At 48.1% G+C, this 18997-nt stretch overlaps 1 protein-coding gene and 1 non-coding gene across 2 annotated transcripts in view; both read left to right on the top strand.

The window, feature by feature from the left end:
• SPOCK1 (SPARC (osteonectin), cwcv and kazal like domains proteoglycan 1) overlaps nt 1-18997 on the top strand; it is a 447720-nt gene that overhangs the window by 233458 nt on the left and 195265 nt on the right. The window lies entirely within an intron of this gene.
• LOC129406178 (U6 spliceosomal RNA) lies at nt 15169-15275 on the top strand. Its single transcript, XR_008630841.1, has one exon. It is a non-coding gene; the product is annotated as a U6 spliceosomal RNA (small nuclear RNA).

Here is an 18997-nt window from a genome sequence, read left to right on the forward strand (position 1 = left end):
AGGCTTGCGTGCCTGTATCTGAACAATAGTGTTCTGTTAACGGACGCATGCACAGTTAGTTATAACCCACATTCCCTCTCCCTGCCCTAACTAGTGACCCTTCACAGTCCCGGGGGCCATGGTGACATGGATAGAGCCCCTCATGCTCACTGCCTCCCTGGAGCTTCCCCTGGGCCCAGGACTCCTCTATGGCTCTTCAGGCTCCTCAGAAGGGTGGACCAGAGCAGAGGCCCTAGGGGTGAGCTCCGGAGGGCATGCTGACACACTCCCACACTGGTGTGCTCACATGGTAACATACTCTCACACAGATATTCATGGACACCTTCCTACACTGACACACACACTCACACACTGATACTCATGGACATACTCCTACATGGACACACATACACTCATGCACTGACATATACTCACACACTGATACTCACAGACACACTCTCACATTGATACACAAACACACACACACTGATAGTCATAGACAAATAATACACTTCCACACTGACAAACACATACCCCGATACTCATGGTCACGCTTCCACACTAACACACACTCCCACACTCACTGACAGACACCAATTCACTGACATATTCCCACACTAACATACACTCACCAAATTACTCTTATTTGGTGATTATATTATTAGTATATTATATTTTTATACATGCTAGCTTGCACACACACACACACACGCACACACACACACACACACACACACACTCCAGCAGGTACACCCATATGACTTATGAGTGTTCCACACTCAGACATAGGTTACCTCTTTGCCGTGCTGAAACACCCACTCTTGGTCATAGATCTTTGTGTGGATGTATTCACTGACCAGTACGTCCACCAACTTTGTACACACACATGCACCCAGCACCATTTGTCTGGATTACCGCCAAACCTGGCATTTTGATGTCCATGCTTGTATCTTGAACACACCTTTGCTCTTCCTTGTGGTACTCCTCTGGTTAGCAGTCTTCAGCAGTTCTCTTAGGACTCAGGTTGGATCTCTGAGCTGCAGTAAGACCTTTGGGCTCTATTTATTTCCATTTGGGCAGTTATTTATCCCAGTTTCCTTAGGACACATTAGTGGAAGAGAACAAATCATGTGGCTTAAACTGGTACTGTGAGGTTATCTATGTTAACCCTCCTCCCCGCCCCCACGGTGTTGTATAGGAAAAAGACAGTCTCTCTCTTTCTCCAGTCTGGCACGTCCTGCAGCCTGGCAGAGCTCTTGGTTGATATTTTTCTGCCCCAGTGTTAGGACCCACCAGGGGGCTCCAAACCGCAGGCACACCCTGACTTTTTGACCCAGTGAAATTGCAGGCTTGTGTGATAGTGTAGAAGTCACATGTGACTGGCCCCTACTTGATCCCCAGCCTGCATATGGTCCCCTGAGCACCAACAGCAGTGGACCCTGAGCACAGAGCCAGGAATAAGCCCTGAGTACTGCTGGGTATGGCCCAACTCACCCACTCCCGTAGCCTCCTTCACGAGTAAGTGAACTGAGTAATGTCCTCGGATTGAAGATGAGCACAAACATGTGTATCATACCTGTACTCTAGCAAGGAATGTGTGAAAACTGAAACAGCAAATCTAATACCACTTAAGATCACTGGAGAGAAGGAGATATTTAGATATACACTAAGCATATTTTCAATATCTACTTAATATTATTGAAGACTGATGAAAGAATTAAAGAACTCGGGAAATAGAAAGACACCTTGCTCTTGGATTTGGAAAACTCAATATAGTCAAGAGGCTTCTTCTCCCCAGACGTGAAAGGTTTAAAGAACACCCTATCAAAACTACAGGTAGGTGTTTTTTTTTCTTTGATACGTAGTTATTCTAAAATTTATATGGAAAGGCAGAGGTCTTGAGATAGATCAAAATGGTCTTGACAAAGGAGAGTAAAATAACAGGGCTCATTCTCCCTTAGCTTAAAGCTTACTATTCCCCTACAGTAATCAAGAGAGTGTTATATTGACAGGGAGATATATATGGGATCAATGGGACACAATAGCTAACCCAGACAGAGAACCACAGAATTATGCTCCACTGATTTTTGACAAAGGTGCAGACACATTTCAGCAGAGAGAAGACAGCCTTTTCAGCAGAGCAGCTGGGACTACTGGGTATTCAAAGGCAAGAATATGGCCATGAACCTCAATCTCTCATTGTATAGAGACTCACTCTAAATAGGCCTGACTGGTAGAGGGAAGTGAGCACTCTGGTGATGGGTGTGGTGTTGGAATAATGTATAGATGAAAAGCAAAGTGAACAGTGTTGTAAATTCCGGTACCCCAGTAAAAAAAAAAAGGTAATAAATAAATATGGTAATAAATAAGTTGACCAAGTACCATTAGGAGTCCCCTGGGCTGCCTGAACATTGTGTGCTTTCCCCCAGTCCCTGCCCACCCCACCAAAAAGAAGAATTATTAGACTTGACACCAAACGATGGGACTTGAAATTTTAATTTGATAAATTGCACTTCATCAAAACTGGTAGTCCGTGAGAGATCTTGATAAGCTAAAAAGTCAAGTTACATATTGGAAATGTTTGCAAACTGTCTATCTGACAAAGGACTATTATCTAGAGTATTTAAAGAACTCTCAAAACTCAAGAGTGGAGGGGGGGAAAGCAAGTCAATTAGAAAAACGGGACAATAATCATGACAAGGTATTTTGCCTAAGAGGCTATGAAGAGATGGTAAATAGCTGCATGAATGATGTTCAATTTTATTAGTTGGTGGGAATTACACTCAAAAGCAGCAGGGCGATGGCATGACACACCCACCATAACCTTTAGAGGGAGTGATGTGGCAATGCCAGATGCTGGTTAGGATGAAGATGAACTCCTAATCCCTGGTGGGGACACAGAATGGTTGAGGGCTCCCAAGATGAGTTCCCTGTGAGGCAGTCACCTTCTCGGTTATCGACCCTGGAGATATGGTCATGCAGGTTCCTACAAAGCTTCCACTCAAAGTCTTTTTTTCCAGAAGAGAAGGTTTTTATGATTGAGACAGATTAACAGGAGACTGGAGAGATAGTAAAAGGGTTATGGTACACGATCAAGACAATCCTGGTTCCATTCCAGACATTGCATGATCCCCCCGACCCATCCATTGGGAGCGGTTCCCCTCTTCTCCCCAAGGGACCTGGCAATCTCGAGCTCAGCAGGGGTCCAGTACTATCACATCCTCAGGCCCTTGCATTGATCCATAGGCTCAGCTGCTGGCTGAGAATCACTGGGAGAGACTCTTCAGGCCTCCAGAGTACTACTTGGGAACCCCTACCACCACCACCACCAACCTCCAAAAGGCTAATTTTTAGAAGACAGTCAGATTGAAGTGAATTTTGTAACCACAATAAAAAGGTCCTAACAGCTCACAAACAGAAAATCTACCAGTTTCCAAATGGCCAGATGAGTCCTGCCACGTGCTCGATTGTGTTCTGTTTTCTTCTCCAGCATTTTGGAGATGAGAGTGCCACGCAACATCATGTAAGTTGAAGGTGCTCACACATGTGGATGTTTATAGCAGTTCTGTTTTAATAACTAAAGACTAGTACCAGGCCAGCATGTATTTGTATTTTTGTTCTTTGGAAATGCACTTTGCAATGAGATGGAAGTGTTTTAGAACACATGACCCAATCTCAATGCATGCCCAGGGCACTGTGCTGGGGAGTGTCGAGCAGCAATCCAAAAAGTGGCTTCGTTTCATTTTTGTAGTATTTGCAAAATGCTGGAAGATGGAAGTAGAGGACTGTTTAGTTGTTGACTTTGGTTACAGATGGCAGGAGGGCTTAGGGGTCAGGACAGGGGTGATTCCTGAGTGAAGATATCATGGTCCTTGGGGGATGGAGCTCTTGTGTCTGGGGACTATGGTGGTAGACACACAGTCCCACAATCGATGTTGTTAGATAGAATTTAACAATGCGGCAAGGAGGAAGACAGGTGAGAGCAAAAGGATGAGTAAATTTGGGGAACACCAAGGGTGGCAGAGATAGTACAGAGGTTGAGACACTTTCTTTGTATGCAACCAGCCCTACATGGTCCCCTGAGCACTTCCCAAAGTCGCTCCTGAGTATAGAGCCAGGAATATCCCCTGAATACTGCAGGGTGTGATCCCAACCTGCTTCCTCAAAATAACACGGGGAAGTCAAGTCAGATTGGTGGGTGGTCTCCCTGTGGGCACAAGGCCATGGGCACAGGGCTATGGTGCCGACAAAAATAATGGGATATGGGAGCTCTCTGGATTCTCTCTCCGCAAAGCTTGTGAATCTGCCATGATTGCAATTGAAGAATCACTTGAAAACTTAAATGGAAACGTTTCAATAGTAAATGATGCATGAGGTGATGGAATCAGGTTTGATATGTTTTGAAAACATTTCATAAGCAGTTCTATAAAAAAGTTGATCGAAAAGGACTGAGCGGTGAGTCATGTAAAATTCCTGTTCCCGGATTACTAGACTGTCACGAGTAAATAGGTAATCAGGTTTGCCTTCTTTATCCTGGGAGGAGGCTCCCAAGCAGTGCTCAGGAGCCTCCCTGGGCTATTTGTGACTCTTGAGTTCAGTGCTGGAATGCCTGAGCTCACCAAAGCCACATCCAGGGTGCTGGGGCAGGGCGGGGAAGGTGAGGCCGGGGTGTCTGCATTCAGGGCACAGTGCCTGGATTGCAGCCCTGTCTCCCCAGCTCCAGCTACTGGTTTTATTCTGACCTAATGATCCAGTGTTTTCTTTAAAATGAGGCAACATTTCTTTTTTTTTTTTCTTATTATTATTTTTTTTTTAATAATTTATTTATTTTTAATTAGAGAATCACCGTGAGGGTACAGTTACAGATTTATACACTTTTGTGCTTATACTTCCCTCATACAAAGTTCGGGAACCCATCCCTTCACCAGTGCCCATTCTCCACCACCCGTAAACCCAGCGTCCCTCCCACCCTCCCCAATCCCATCTCCCCCCCACCCCACCCTGCCACTGTGGCAGGGCATTCCCTTCTGTTCTCTCTCTCTAATTAGCTGTTGTGGTTTGCAATAAAGGTGTTCAGTGGCCGCTGTGCTCAGTCTCTAGCCCTCATTCAGCCCGCAACTCCCTTCCCCCACATGGCCTTCAACTACAATGTAGTTGGTGATCGCTTCTCTGAGTGAGGCAACATTTCTTTTTCTCACCAAAGTGAGCAGGTGAGAAGGCACCCTTGGCTTTCTGCAGAGAACCCCAAAGTCCTCGGGGGTGCAGAGGTGGTTCTCTGGATCTGTGTGCTTCCAGGGTGCTGCAGGCTGGAGAGCAGATTCTCCCATGGCAGTGTGGCAACGAGCAGCTCCTGGGCCAGAACTAAGCCTGCAGCTCTGGCTCTGTACTTGCTCTGAGTCCATAGGGGATGGTCACTCGAGGAGAGTCAGTGAATAAGTGCATCTAAAGGAAGGCGGGACGGCTTGGGGTCTGCAGGGCCCAGTTGTCTCAGGTCTGTCACCTTGCAGGACGGGGCCACACTCTGTGGGTACGTCACGTTGTCTATTCTTTGGCAGCTCAAGGGTCGATGCTTTATCAGCCACACTGTCCAGCTGTGCCGCTGTCTCCACTCTGAGCTCTCTCCTGGACATCCACTGTTCAGTCTCTCTCCTTCTCCAGAGTCTCACTCTCCCCCACCTCATGATTCAGGCAAATATAATGTCTTTTCTGAGGGTCTGTGCCTCTCCCCACCCCACTCGGAGACACTAGGACCTGGAGTTCCCAGAAGTTATGTTTCTATGACCTTGGGGTGGTATCAGATACCCCCAAATTAGCCCTCCTTTTTTACACTGTTGGTCTGAGCTGTGGAGGTGCGACTTCAGTGTCAGCTGCTGCAGGTTGTGTTTCTGTCACTTGCATCCAGGCACCCTGTGCTCACACCTGCTCCACCCCATCCCAAGCCTCTGCCGTTTGTTTTTTTTCTTCCCTGCTGGATCCTACAGTTCATACAGGAGAGATGAAAATCCGGGCATCCTTTTCTTCTTGCCCTCACTCTGCAGACCCCGCCGTGCAGGTTGGCTTGCTGCACGTGGATGGTCAGCAGGCTCAGTGTGAGGCAGTGGGTTGAGCAGCACCAGCCAAGTACCCAGAGGCTCTACATCACGGGATGGACACCAGAACCAGGCTTTGTTAGGATTTGAAGTGTCTAGGGCAGATTTGTTTGTGCCATAATGCAACAAGCAATTCGGCTTTCTATCCTTCTTTCTTTCCATGGGACAAGACCAAGTAATGGGATTGAAGGAAACTAACTAGGTGCAGACATTTCAAATTCATTATGGTGGTTGGGGTTATTTGGATTTGAAAGCAGCAAAATCATTGACCAGTCTAACAAAATCTCACTGGCAACTTGGTACATACAGCTGCTTAAACCAGTGTCAGTCCTCATTCTACAAGGGATTCTGAGACACTTTCTGGAAATCCTGGGGTTCCCACCGCACTGTGAGGTTACAGAACAGCAAGGGCCCGAGGTGCCTTCTGCCTGCCTGCTCAGAGTCTTGCAGCTTCTTGCAGCTGCTATACACTCCCTGTTGTGTCTTCCACACATAAGTTTGTCAGAAACCCTCAGTCCAACCCACCTCATTTAGCAGGTGGAGGATGGGAGACCCAGAAGAGGTGCAGAGTTCCTTGAACCAGCTAGTCCTGCGTTCTGTTCTCAGTATTTGCTGACCACCTAGTACAGGTTCTCGTCAGTAAGTTGTCTCACAAAACTGAAAATCCGAGTACAAATAATAACAGAAACATGAAGGCTCTGCCCTGGGAAGTAAAGAGGACATATGATAATGAACCCGGGCTGCTGTCCCAAACCACTCCCAGAGGGGCAGCTCAGAGAACCACGGGGGATTATTTCCACAGATCAGGAGCCTGATCTTGAGGTCCTGGATACGGTGAGCAGCAGATTCAGTTCCCCATGAAAACTCTCCTTGAGAACTCGCTTGCCTTCTTGCTCACCAGACAGAGACCGAGCGCCATTCTTTTCCTCTTTAAAGGGTGCTACTGCCAGTGAGGGGGTCCCGTCCTCATGACCTCATGCAACTTCAGTGTTCATCGATCGTCTCCATTAGTCCTTTTCTGCATACTGAAAACAAACAAGATAAGTACCTAGGATCTGCATACTGACAACAAACAGGCTAAGTACCTACCGGGGATCTGTGAGAAAAGGAAGACAACAATCTCAGTATACCAAAATTTATGGAATTATTTACCAAGGTAGCCAAAAGAAAAAGATGTTCAGCCTCATCCAAAGCAGCCAGAACACACAAGAAATCTTGCCCATTTTCATGGGTCCCTATGTTTCTGCCCATGTACCGTGCAGTTTACATGGGCTCATCCTGGTAGCTTAGTCCAGCCCCAACACATTAGGGCAGGGGCTGCTCACACAGCTGCAGAAGGAGATGACATTGGGGTCCACAAAGCTGATGTGCCAGGTGGGGTGGCCCGAACACAACTCAGAGGTGCTGAGGCGGTACTAAAAGGAGAAAGTGGGGTGGAGGAGGAGGAGTCGCCCTGGGCCTGCCCCTGCCTGTACCTCGACGCTTTACAGCCCAGCGTCACTTACTGAGAATAAATGTGGGGGCCTCAGTGTAGTGACGCTCTGGCCCCCGGGGCGAGAAGATCAAGCCACAGTGTGTGCGGTAAGCAGATTAATGTGGTCAATGGTTTAAATTTGGCAGCCGCTGAATGGCATTATAAAGAATGCGGTGGCATTTCTACTGGAAATGTCTGCCATCATTTTCTTCTTGACGTGAGGAAAATAAAAGCTTCCCAACTCCAGAAAGAATTAGCATGAAATATGCCCATCAGTCTCCCTGGAAAGAAGTGTGCAGTGGCCTCGGGACGTGCTCAGGGAGGAGGCGGGCAGACTTAGCAGGCCGGGGTGTGGCTCCCTGATCACCTACCAACAGCAGCCCAGGCCCTGAGACCTGGGGTCCGCCATGTAGTCAAAATCTCTGCAGCCCTCTCTCCCTCACTAGCTCCCTCCTGTGAGGCTGGCCACTGAATCTCTGGTGGGGGTCACTTTTTACTGGTATCCAACCTGGACTCCCTGAAAAGCCACTTCCTGCAGGGGACAGAACTCAGGTGGGCCATATGCAAGGCAAGCACTGCTGTACTATCATGGTACATGGTAATGCGAGTACATTAGATGATAACGTGTAGCATTTGTTCGAGCGGGCACCAGTCACATCTCTCATTGAGAAATTTATTCTTACTGTTTTTGGCATATCCAATACGCATGGATAGCTTGCCAGGCTCTGCCGCGTGGGCTCGATACTCTCGGTAGCTTGCTGGGCTCTCCGAGAGGGGTGGAGGAATCGAACTCAGATCGGCTGCGTGAAAGGTAAACGCCCAACCACTGTGCTATCGCTCCAGCCCCCAACGTGTAACATTAAATGTTAATATTTAATGATAACACGGTACATTTCATCTCTGTCCCTCCACCTCACCCTTCAACTCCTGTCCTGCCCAGGCTCTGCATTCAGACACACAGAGCCTGAATCCCAGGACTCATAGTGACATTTGTCTTGAGATTCCTTGGGAGAAAACTAAAGGAGCAGCTTGCGTTCCCGGCAAAGGACGCACGCATGCATGGCTTTAGGTAGCCTGCTTCTCCATAGAAATAACTCAGATGCTAAGTATCGGCTGTATTTTCTCTCTGGCTCCCTGCATTTCCCTTTTGCCATGTTCTGAACCCCCCTTGGCTAATTCCAGTGTCTGGCTCTAGCTCACATAGGCTAGATTTAAAATGACCGATTAGGGGCCTGAGCAGTATACATTGGGTAGGGCATTTGCCTTAATACTACTGACCCAGGTTTGATCTCTGGCATCCCATTTGGTCCCCCCCAGGTACCACCAGGAGTAATTCCTGAGAGCAGAACCAGGAGTAAGCCCTGGGCATCACTGGATATGGCCCTAAAACCAAAATAAATTGAAAAATGACCAATTCTATGAATGAGATGGCCTGGTACCCCTCTAAACTCCCCTTTATTTTCTCTATAAGGCTTTCTGGACTCTGAATTCTGAAGGCAGGTGCGTGCTTTGGGATGCAGGTATGCACGAGTCGGTCTTTTGATTACAGACCAGCTTCCCTTCTCAGCTCGTGTTCTCTAAGACTTTCTCTGTGGCAGTTTCCTGTTGATGGATTGCATGGCTGCCATCTGGGCCCGGAAAGAGTATCAGAGACTGCGAGGAAGGATCTGACGCCGTGCAGAGTCAGTTCCCAGGTTCCTGCAGAGTTGGCCTATGTGGGGAACCATCGTCTGTCCTCTGAGCATCTCGGCAGCTTCCAGATTTATGTGGGGACCATCTAGCAGTGACTGCATTTCCCTGTGATTTCTCCTTCCCAATTAGCTGGTAGCCCAAGTTCCAATAATATTTTAAGCCGAGAGCTTTTCTTGTTAATTTCCCCATAGAAAAGATCCGGCAAAGCTACAGGGAGGCCGGGGCAGCCTACAAACAGTGCTGAGCTAGGCTGTTCTTCCTTTCAAATCATCAGCTGCTCCCTGGGAGAATATCTGGGTTTAGCATCTGTAAAGATGTTGGAGAGTTGTGGGAAGCTGGAAACTTCATGACATTATTAGTTCCAGGGGAAAAAATGCCTGAGGAATTGGCGTCAGGACTCTTCAAAGTTCTCTCATCGCCAGTAGGTGAAAGCGCTAAGGCAGGCCTAACTTTTTCCAACTCAACTTTTGTAGAAACCTGTCTTGAGCACGCTAGGCATCGACACCACCAACGTCCTTATTTTGACCCCAATTTAATGTCGCTATTGAGATGTTACTTGTATGAGCTAAGAGATGATGTCTGGGGCAAGATTATCTTCTGGGCTTGTATGATCTTGCATGCCAAGCTGGTATTTGAGTTTTTAATCTATGTTTTTTACTCCTTACGTATGTGGGATAGGAAGTGAGCAATGGTGTTAGTGTGGGCATCATTAAGGAAGCATTGCTGGCAAATCATTCATCTCCTATGGTTGCATTTGGGCATGAGGACAGTCCACTGGGTGTACCATGGTGAGGAAAAAATAGGAAGTAGGAAGGAGAAATGAAGCTTGGCCCTCAAAGATGGTGTTTCAAAATGATGCCGTTAGAACTTTCTGCCAATCCATAATGCTAGGGAAGAGACACCCCCAGCCCAAACCCCAACGTTGAAATCTATGGTTTAACTTTTACACGTTTACCCACCATGCTAGCATATTCTATATACAGGGAGGCTCCTTGTAGACGGTAGAGCCTGCCTTGTCAGTCAGTCCTTGGCATTTCATTTTTCTCACTAAAGTCACAGAGCCCAGAGCTCATGAATAGCCACAGCTGAGGGGGAAATGACACATCAGTCCTACAAATGGTGCTTTTCCTCCTACTTCTTCCTCCCTGGCCCCTGGCGGGTTTGCCTCTCCCAGCTAAGTCTGTCTCGGAGGCACTTAACGCTGATTAAGCAATAAGGGAACTGCAGGGTTTATCACCTTCTGTGGCTACCAGTGCTCTTAGCTTCTTGCAGGCAGGGACTTGGTCCCTTTATAGAACTCTCAGCCAGTGTTTCTCCTCATGCCCCCATTTCCGTCCCCTTAAGGAGAGGTTTTAGGCTTTTCTTTCTCATTACCCCGCTCCATGAAATTTTAATGCCCCAAACACACCGTGTGACAATCTGTGTGTGCGGTGGGTACAGTTGTTTCATGCAGGCAGAGAGTCAGACTTGTCCCCTTCCTTAAATGCTGATTTTCAGCCCTTTAGGAACAGTGCCATCTGTTCTGAGAAGACACAGACACCCCCAGTGACTACTCTTCCACACCTGCAGCTTTGTGGGGCATGGGGGGGGGGCCCTTGCCACAACTCTGCTCTTTCATTTTCATTTTTCCCTTTGACATAGAAGCCAGACAGGGTGGTGGGGTGGGAGTCCTTCCCACAGATGAATTCAGTCCCTTCTTCCTCCTGAGAGTCAGGTCCCACCCCCTGCCTCCCCCAGCAGCTGGAATGCAGCAAGCGTCGTACACCCACGGTCCCCTCCCCAGAAAGACCCCCCCTCCAAAATACACACCTAGCCAGACCATTCCCAGGGGACACTGGACATCTGCAGGTTCTGCACAGGCTTTGGTTCCCATTTGGTGACAGAGTCCCCTCTGGTATTTTGCTGTCTCCAAGCAGGGTTTCCCCATGCTGGGGAGCGGCTGGTGGGGGCAGCAACAAAGGCACTGTGGTAGGTCTTCATTGTCTGTGCAGGATGTATCCAGGACCCGGCCTCACTCAGACCCCTTGGTCATTTCTGTCTCCTTCCCTAATGCCCTAATGCACGTAGTATGATCAAAATTGGTCATGTCTGTAGCACTAAATACAAGAGAATGCAAGGCTTGGTGCTGTCCTGTATGTTGGGTGTAGTCACAGATCCAGGAAAGCCAGAGTGTGTCTCTCAAGCCACCAGGCATGAGAAGTCCACTCTCTCCCCCCACTCCCACCCCCAACTCCTGTCCTGCCCCGCTCTGGGTTCAGACACACAGAGCCTGAAGCCCAGACTTCACAGTGATATTTGTCTTGAGATGCCTTGGGAGAAAACTAAAGGAGCTGCTTGCATTCCCGGCAAAGGACGCACGCACGCATGGCTTTAGGTCGCCTGCTTCTCCACAGAAATAACTCAGATGCTAATTTCTCTGGGAGAGGAGATTGGCATTCATGCTTCTCTCCCAACCATCACAGAGCAATATGAATATTCATGTCAAGAAAACGAATTTAATTGCAGTCTAAGCAAATATCGTAATGAATGGTTTCCATCATCTGACCCACATGGCTGGGATAATCAAGTTAAATTCCGAAAATTGGGAGCCATTGTCGCCTCCATCATAACTGGAAGGGAAATGATTTGAATTTTTTTCTTCGTGTGGCGAAGGCAGATTCTTGGAAATCAGACCTAACTCTGTTTCATGACATGCCTTGTAATCATTCTCATTTTTTTGGTGGGATTTGGGGTGATCTCCCTCCCAGAGCTTTGCCATGGCCATCTGATGTTGCCTGGACTGTGATTCTGTGAGGCCGGGTGAGTCATCTTAGAGCATATCAGTCATCATGGTTGGGATGGACAGAAGTCAGAAAAGATGTGCTTATTGCAGGGTGTTGAAATCAGACATTTAAAACCCAAATTTCCAAGGCAACGGGCTATTTGGAGGAAACTTATGGTGAGTCCTTTATATAATTGAATGTAGCTCCCCATATGTGCTCCTTCGGAGCTATTTGGCTTTTCCTTGCCCAGTTTTTCTGAAAAAGCGGCATACCTGGCTCAGCACATGGGCTTCTGTTGGTCTCTTCCTGATGCTGCTGCTTCACTGTTCATCACTGGGAGTCATTTTGCAATCAATGCTTTGAAAACGTGAATGTAAAATCCCACCTCTTATTAACCAAAATATCAGGGTGACGTGTGCCACTGAATTTCATGAGGATGTTGCTCTTTCCTACTCTGGAACTGTCTTTGATCGTGGCGCAGTCAGCCTGGAGCTCAGCCCCAGGCACTGACTTGCTCGCTCCCTTCTGCAGCCCCTCCACCAGGCAGCTCCCCGCTGCAGAGTGTGCTGTGTGCTGGGGCATCTGCACAGAGCTGGCGGCGGTGCTGGGTATGAGTGCAGCCTATGTTTCTGTGACCTCACCATTTCGAGTAGCCAGGCAGCCCAGCAGAAAAAGTGCCAGGAGGCAGTCGGAGTTCCCGGTCCCTGGGAGGCTAGAATGCCCATCCTCTGCCTTGGCCACATAACTTCCGCTCTTGGTGACTGACTTTGTTCTCAGTAGCTGAGTTTGACAGCACCTGCATCACAGGGTTCCCGGAGGAGTCAGTGACCTCAGTGCAGGCCAAGCATAGGACCAGGCACCCAGAGCATGCTCATTCTCTAGCCCCTAGATGGGGCTCTAGGGGTGACTCCAGGGATGGGGCATAGGCAGAGCACATGCAGGAACAAACCTCAGTGTGCCCACAGAGAAGCGATGAAGACCACATTGTCTGTTTCCATGGGCTGTGCCAGAATGGAGCCTTGTCATTCAATGGCGTGAGGGATTGTCCATGGGCTATGTGGGCCGTGAGTTTTGCACTTGCCTGGTTTTGCTCTGTACTTTGGCTCTGCCTTGACACCTTCCCCTTCCCCTCCAGCTGCCTCCCCGCAAGCGTTCCCCTCACCTCTGCTCCCAGAAACCCCCGCCTGCAGGGCCCCACTAGGGAGAGCCTGGTGTTCAGAGACTCTGGCAGAATCTACTTGGGAGGCACAAAGGGGTGTGGGACCCCAAGCTGAGAGTCTCAAGAGGAGGTTCCCAAATGTACTTGGTTTGCTGCCCCCTTTCCAGAAACGGAGCCCCTCAGCCACTTCCCTCGGAAATCTATCTCCTTGAGCCTATGAGAACTTCCCACAATTGCACCCAACACTACCACCGCCCCACTGGATTGTCCCAGTGTCCCTCTTGTGGTTGGGGAGGGGGATGTCACTGCCTCTCACTTTGCATTTTGGGAAACATTGGTTTAGAGCAAGAGCATCTGGAAGGTTCTATAGAAACTCTGTGTGTGTGTGTATGTATGTGCGCGCACGCGCGTGTGCGTGTGTGACTTTTCAAGGATTTGCTCATTTTAGGATGTAATGCAGTTCTCTCTAGGAATACTCTATGCTAGGATATCCTCATTTTGACTTGAAGCATCCCAGACTCAGACATCTGCCTCCTGAGCACTGTCACGGGGGTCCGAGTTTTGCCGACTTTCCTTGGATGAGCAAATAAACGACTGCTCTGATCATGATGCAGCTGAAAATACCAAGGAAACGGGCTGTGCAGGGTGCTTCCTCATGTCTCGGTGCGGCTGCAAGGAAGGTGCACTTCTCCGTGCAGTCTGACCGGAGATTCTGTTTGGCAGTGTTTTGAACTTCTATTCATTTGGAGAATAAAAGGCATAGTTCTTAATTGGTACAATCTTACCTTCGTGAATCGAGAAACACAATTCCTAGAATAATGAGTTCCCCTTTAGAAAGAAACACATTTGCAGAAATGTCAATTCCTGGCTCATTAGGCCTGTCCTAGTCCTGGAGATCCACGAGTCTCCCAGGGACATGCCCTGTCAAGTTTGGGGAAATGCTTGCATGTTTTCCCTTCCTGCTGCCCCCAGCCAGCATCACCTCTTCTAAGCAAGAGTTCTTCATATTTCACGAAAGGCCCTCTGAGATTTCCACTGCCAGATCCTGCTTGCTTATCATTCTGTAAATAATTTTGGATAAGTGATTTTTTTTGCTCTCATCTTAGCCTCATTATCCCTGTTCACACAAAGAACACAATATATTTATGTAAACAGGTCAGCGGAAGCACTGATAGGGTGCTGATAGCATTTCCAGGTGCAAATTTGCTGTTAGTCATTGATCGGAGAGATTCCAGATGAGCTTCTAGGGAAGAAGGCTTTGTATCCAGCAAGTAGCTTCTGCTCCGCCTGCCTTTTCTGAACCACCTCTCTCAGCTCAGAGCAAGCCTGGAAAAGATGTGTTTTTCCTTGGTCCTATTTCAGGAGTCCAGGCCTGCTCTGCCCAGGGGCCTGGCTGCTGCCTCTGGCTGCTGCCCAGTGCTGTGGGGGGCACCCGCCGATTCCTATGCTCCTGTGGGTGTCTGGTGAGGAAGTATGCATCCTAGGAAGGTCCATGATGTCCTTCATGCTGAAACCATCTCTGGATCTTGCTTCTACCTCATCCTGAAGGCAGTAAGTGTCCATTTCCCCTGTGAAAGTTGAGGAAACATTGGGGTCCTCCAGAAAGAATTCAGAGGCACCACTTCATGAATTTTTTGTTTTTCTGGGGTTCCTACTTCATATGTTTGTTAGCTTGCAGGGGTGTAGGACCCACTTTCACTTCTCAGGTTTCCAAGTTATTTCATTTCCATCAGAACAAAGAAAAAATGCTGTTATCTAGCAGCGGAGACTTAGATGAGTCATGGTAGCAGAGAACCGCGTGGTAGGCTTGACTTGGGGCATTTTCCATCGGGAACTTGACATGGTTGTCTTTGGTCATTTGCCTGTTTTATTGGTTCTTTCCCATCTATATGAGGCTTCCTCCTGGGCACGAAGAGATCACACCACCATCCTCCTAGTCTGGAGAATCAAGAGGCTCAGAGGCTGGCCATGGTTCTCCCTAACGAGTCTCATGTCCTTAAATGAGTCACATGTGTGCTCGCTTCGGCAGCACATACACTAAAATTGGAATGATACAGAGAAGATTAGCATGGCCCCTGTGCAAGGATGACACGCAAATTCGTGAAGCATTCCATATTTTTACAACGGCCAGGGGGATTGCCCCATAGCTGGAAGACTGCTTCATGAGCAGAGGAGAGAAGGCAGACGGAATAGAGAAGGGATCACTAAGAAAATGATGGCTAGAGAAACCAGTTGGGATGGGAGATTCATGCCGAGAGTAGAAAATGGACCAAACATGATGACCTCTCAGTGTCTGTGTTGCAGGCTATAATGCCCAAAAGTAGAGAGAGAGTATGGGGAATATTGTCTGCCTTAGAGGCAGGGGGAGGGCGGAAAGTGGGGGTATACCTGGGATATTGGTGGTGGGGAATGTGCACTGGTGGAGGGATGGGTGTTTGATCATTGTGAGATTGTAACCCAAACGTGAAAGCTTGTAACTATCTCACGGTGATTCAATAAAATTTTAAAAAATTAAAAAATAAAATAAATTAAAAAAAAACAGTACCATAAAAAAGTAAATAAATGAGTCACATGTTTCTGAGCAGGTGTTCATTTGTTCCAGGAGAGGATGAAACCAGAGAACCAGGCTTCCTTCTGATCCCTGACTGCCAAGAATTGACCCTGATCTCACAAGGCAGTGGGCCCAGAGTCTGTGATTGATTAGCCATTCCTGTCAGAGGGAAGCTCGAGGGGTAGCTACTTCCGTTTTCCCAGGTTAAGTTCCTAAACCCTCGAAACTGTCATTTCCTCTGTGCAAAAGAAGAAATCAGCCTTCTTCGGAATGTATGAGGGTAAAGTCAGTCTTTTCCATTCTTTGCACAGTCAAAATCTATGGAAACAGGACTGGTTGCTTGGAAGTCCAGTTGGCACTGCCCTCAGGATCCTGGCTGGCCTGGACAGTGGGCTGTGCTTTCACCCGGGGCCTGCTCTGCCTACACTGGGGCTGTGGATGGCCACAGCAGAGTGGTGCTAGGTATGTCGTGCCCTGACCAGGCAGAAAGTGTCTTGATTTCAGTGGGGCCTGCCATGCTGGAAGGCTGTCAGGTGTACAACCAGGACCTGGGTGCTGGGAATCATCTGAAGTCTCCAGGGGATTAGTCGGGGCACAGTATGACCTCCTATTACCCCCAGGTGCAGACAGCCCAGTCACCCCTCTAGGGAAGCAGAGGAACCCTTGATCAGTGGGGCGACTGCTTTCTGTGGACCTGGCTCTGAGGAGCAATTTAAGGAAAAGCCAAGGGCTGCTTTGTTGTCAATGGAAACATGTTTATTTATTCATTGTGTTGGAGATGAGCCTGGGGTACCAGAGAGAAATGCTTTCATCAACCGAGTTGGCCTTTCTCTGTTGGTTTGTCTTGATTGCCCCTGACTCTCCCCAGCCTCCCTTTCGTTTCTCTGCTCCCAGCATCAGATCTTTTGATTCTGATAGATGAGACCTGTGGGATCCCACTCTCCAGATCCCCTCTCCTGGCCCTCAAAGCCACCAGATCCTCCCCGATGCCTATTTTACATGTGTCCATCTGGTCTCTGCTGAACACTTGGCTCCTTGTGGCCCCCTGCAGCTCCTTCACCCATCCTCTGCCCAGCAGAAAAGAGAATTCTGGCCCTATCAGGACTTACTTTCCCCTCAGCCAAGCTCTGTGCACCCCATTCCTTTCTTTGGGATGTCTTATTTATTCTGAAAGTCCACTTTTAGGCCACCGTCAGCACTGGCTAAACACACTGATTCCTACCCTTGTCCTTTCCAAGCATACCTGGATAGAGTGTGGTCTCGTCTGCTCTGTGTTCTCATTTCAAACTTCTATTTCACTAATTAATATATTGTGTGATCCTAAAGGCAGTTCAGATAGAGAAGGGAACACCAAGTAAAGGGTGGTGGAAGGACCCGCTTGGGATGGGAGAGGCGTGCTGAAAGCAGACTATAGACTGAACACGATGGCCACCCAATACCTTCATTGCTAACCACAATACCCAAAAGGAGAGAGAGAACAAAAGGAAATGCCCTGCCACCAAGGCGGGGTGGGAGGAGGGATGGGATGGCGGTGAGAGGGAGGCTGGGGTCATCAATGGAGAGTGGGCACTGGTGGAGGGATGGGTACTCAAGCAGTGTATGACTGAAACACAAGCACGGAAATATGTAAATCTATATCTGTACCCTCACGGTGATTCATTAATAATAAATAAATTAATAAACAAATTAATAAATAAATTAAAAAATAAAGGAAATAATGCTTTATCCGCTATGACTAGTGTCGGGGTTTTTCCTGGAGCAAATCTTTAATAAATGCGTGAGTGACCCACTGAATGCTTCGCAACAGCTGATGCTGGGCCATCTGCCAGTCTCGCCTGGTTATTTAGAGATCCTCATGTGATAGGGTCCATTAGATTCATAATCTAAGAACAGAGGCCATGGAAGATAGGAGGCATAGCCAGTTAGGCGGACCCAGGCTTGGATGTCAGATGATTACATGGGGATGATCATATACGGGGAATGAAAGTCACAGACAGCTCTGGTCCGGGTCCAAGATGGTGTTCCTCTGCCTCAGGGATCACTCCTCACCTGTCTGTCTGAGTCCCCTTGTCTTTCAGGGTCTGTCTCAGTGCCCCGTTCTCCTGACACTGCCCGTTTCACCCTGTTAGCACACCTCACTCCCCAACTCATTTGCAAGGGAGGGTTTGGGATGGACTTTTGTTGGCATGGTGTATTTCAATGTGCCCTTTAGAACCTTGGCTCCTAGGAGAGAGACTGTATCTTGAGTTTGAGCCTACGTTCTGCTGCTCCATTGATCTAGGAGAAGTTGCTGACCTCCGAAGTCTCAGTTCCTTATCTCTGGGATCAGTAGCTCTGCAGTAGCTCTGAGAATACATAACTACTCTCGTGCCACCACTACCCCCGCCCTCCCCTCCCCCCCGGGATTTCACATCCAAATGAATATCCTTGTGCATCAGATCAGAAATGTTCTCTCACCCCAAAGATATGGGAACATGTGAGCAGCTCAGAACCGTATCCACCTCCCCATCTCCAAGATTACAAGGTCCAGGAACAGGAGTCATATTGCTGGATATTTGTGACTGGGAGCAATGTCCCCTAAGTCTGGAGTTTCTTTGGAAACCTTAGACTTCCTCTTAAAACTTCACACACTTTTCAAATTCTGTTTCTTCATGTGTTGTGTTTATTTGGTATGAGAATGTGTAAAATTGTCACCTCTTGAAATGTACATTCCCAAGAGGTGCTCCTAGGCCAGCTGCTCTTGATTTTGTACAGGAAATTTTATAGTACTTCCCAATCACCAGAAGCTCAGAGGAGGGTGATGGGAGTTGTGGTCAGGGACCCACAGAACTCCAGTCTGCCTTTGATGACCAGAAGGCCAGGTGCAGTGTGGGTGATGAGTGCACCAAGCGAATAAGACTATTGGTAGACATTTACATCTTAGTCCAGGCAGAAACCCGATCTTTAACATTTTGATGTGGGGAATATTCGAGGTAGTTTTCCATCTGGGCAAGCATCTCACAGGTTTATAATGAGAAAACCTTTGCAATGCTTTGTTCTTGACCCATCATAAGTGTTGATACTCTTATTTTCTCCCACTGAAATTTTACACCCTGCCTCTCCTCCCAGCTCTTATCCAGCACCTGTGTGTGTGGGGGTGGGTGGGGGTCGGCGAGGATTTATTTTTCATTGCCAAGTCACTGGGCTTGGTCATGTTCAGTACATGGGGTTCTTTTCTGTACCTACTTAAGGCATTAATATTTGCTTTTATCTTGGGATGGGGTACTGTTTTTTAATTTAACTGGGAGGGGT

This window comes from Sorex araneus, chromosome 6 (genome assembly GCF_027595985.1).
Source record: "Sorex araneus isolate mSorAra2 chromosome 6, mSorAra2.pri, whole genome shotgun sequence".
NCBI classification, from domain to species: domain Eukaryota; kingdom Metazoa; phylum Chordata; class Mammalia; order Eulipotyphla; family Soricidae; genus Sorex; species Sorex araneus.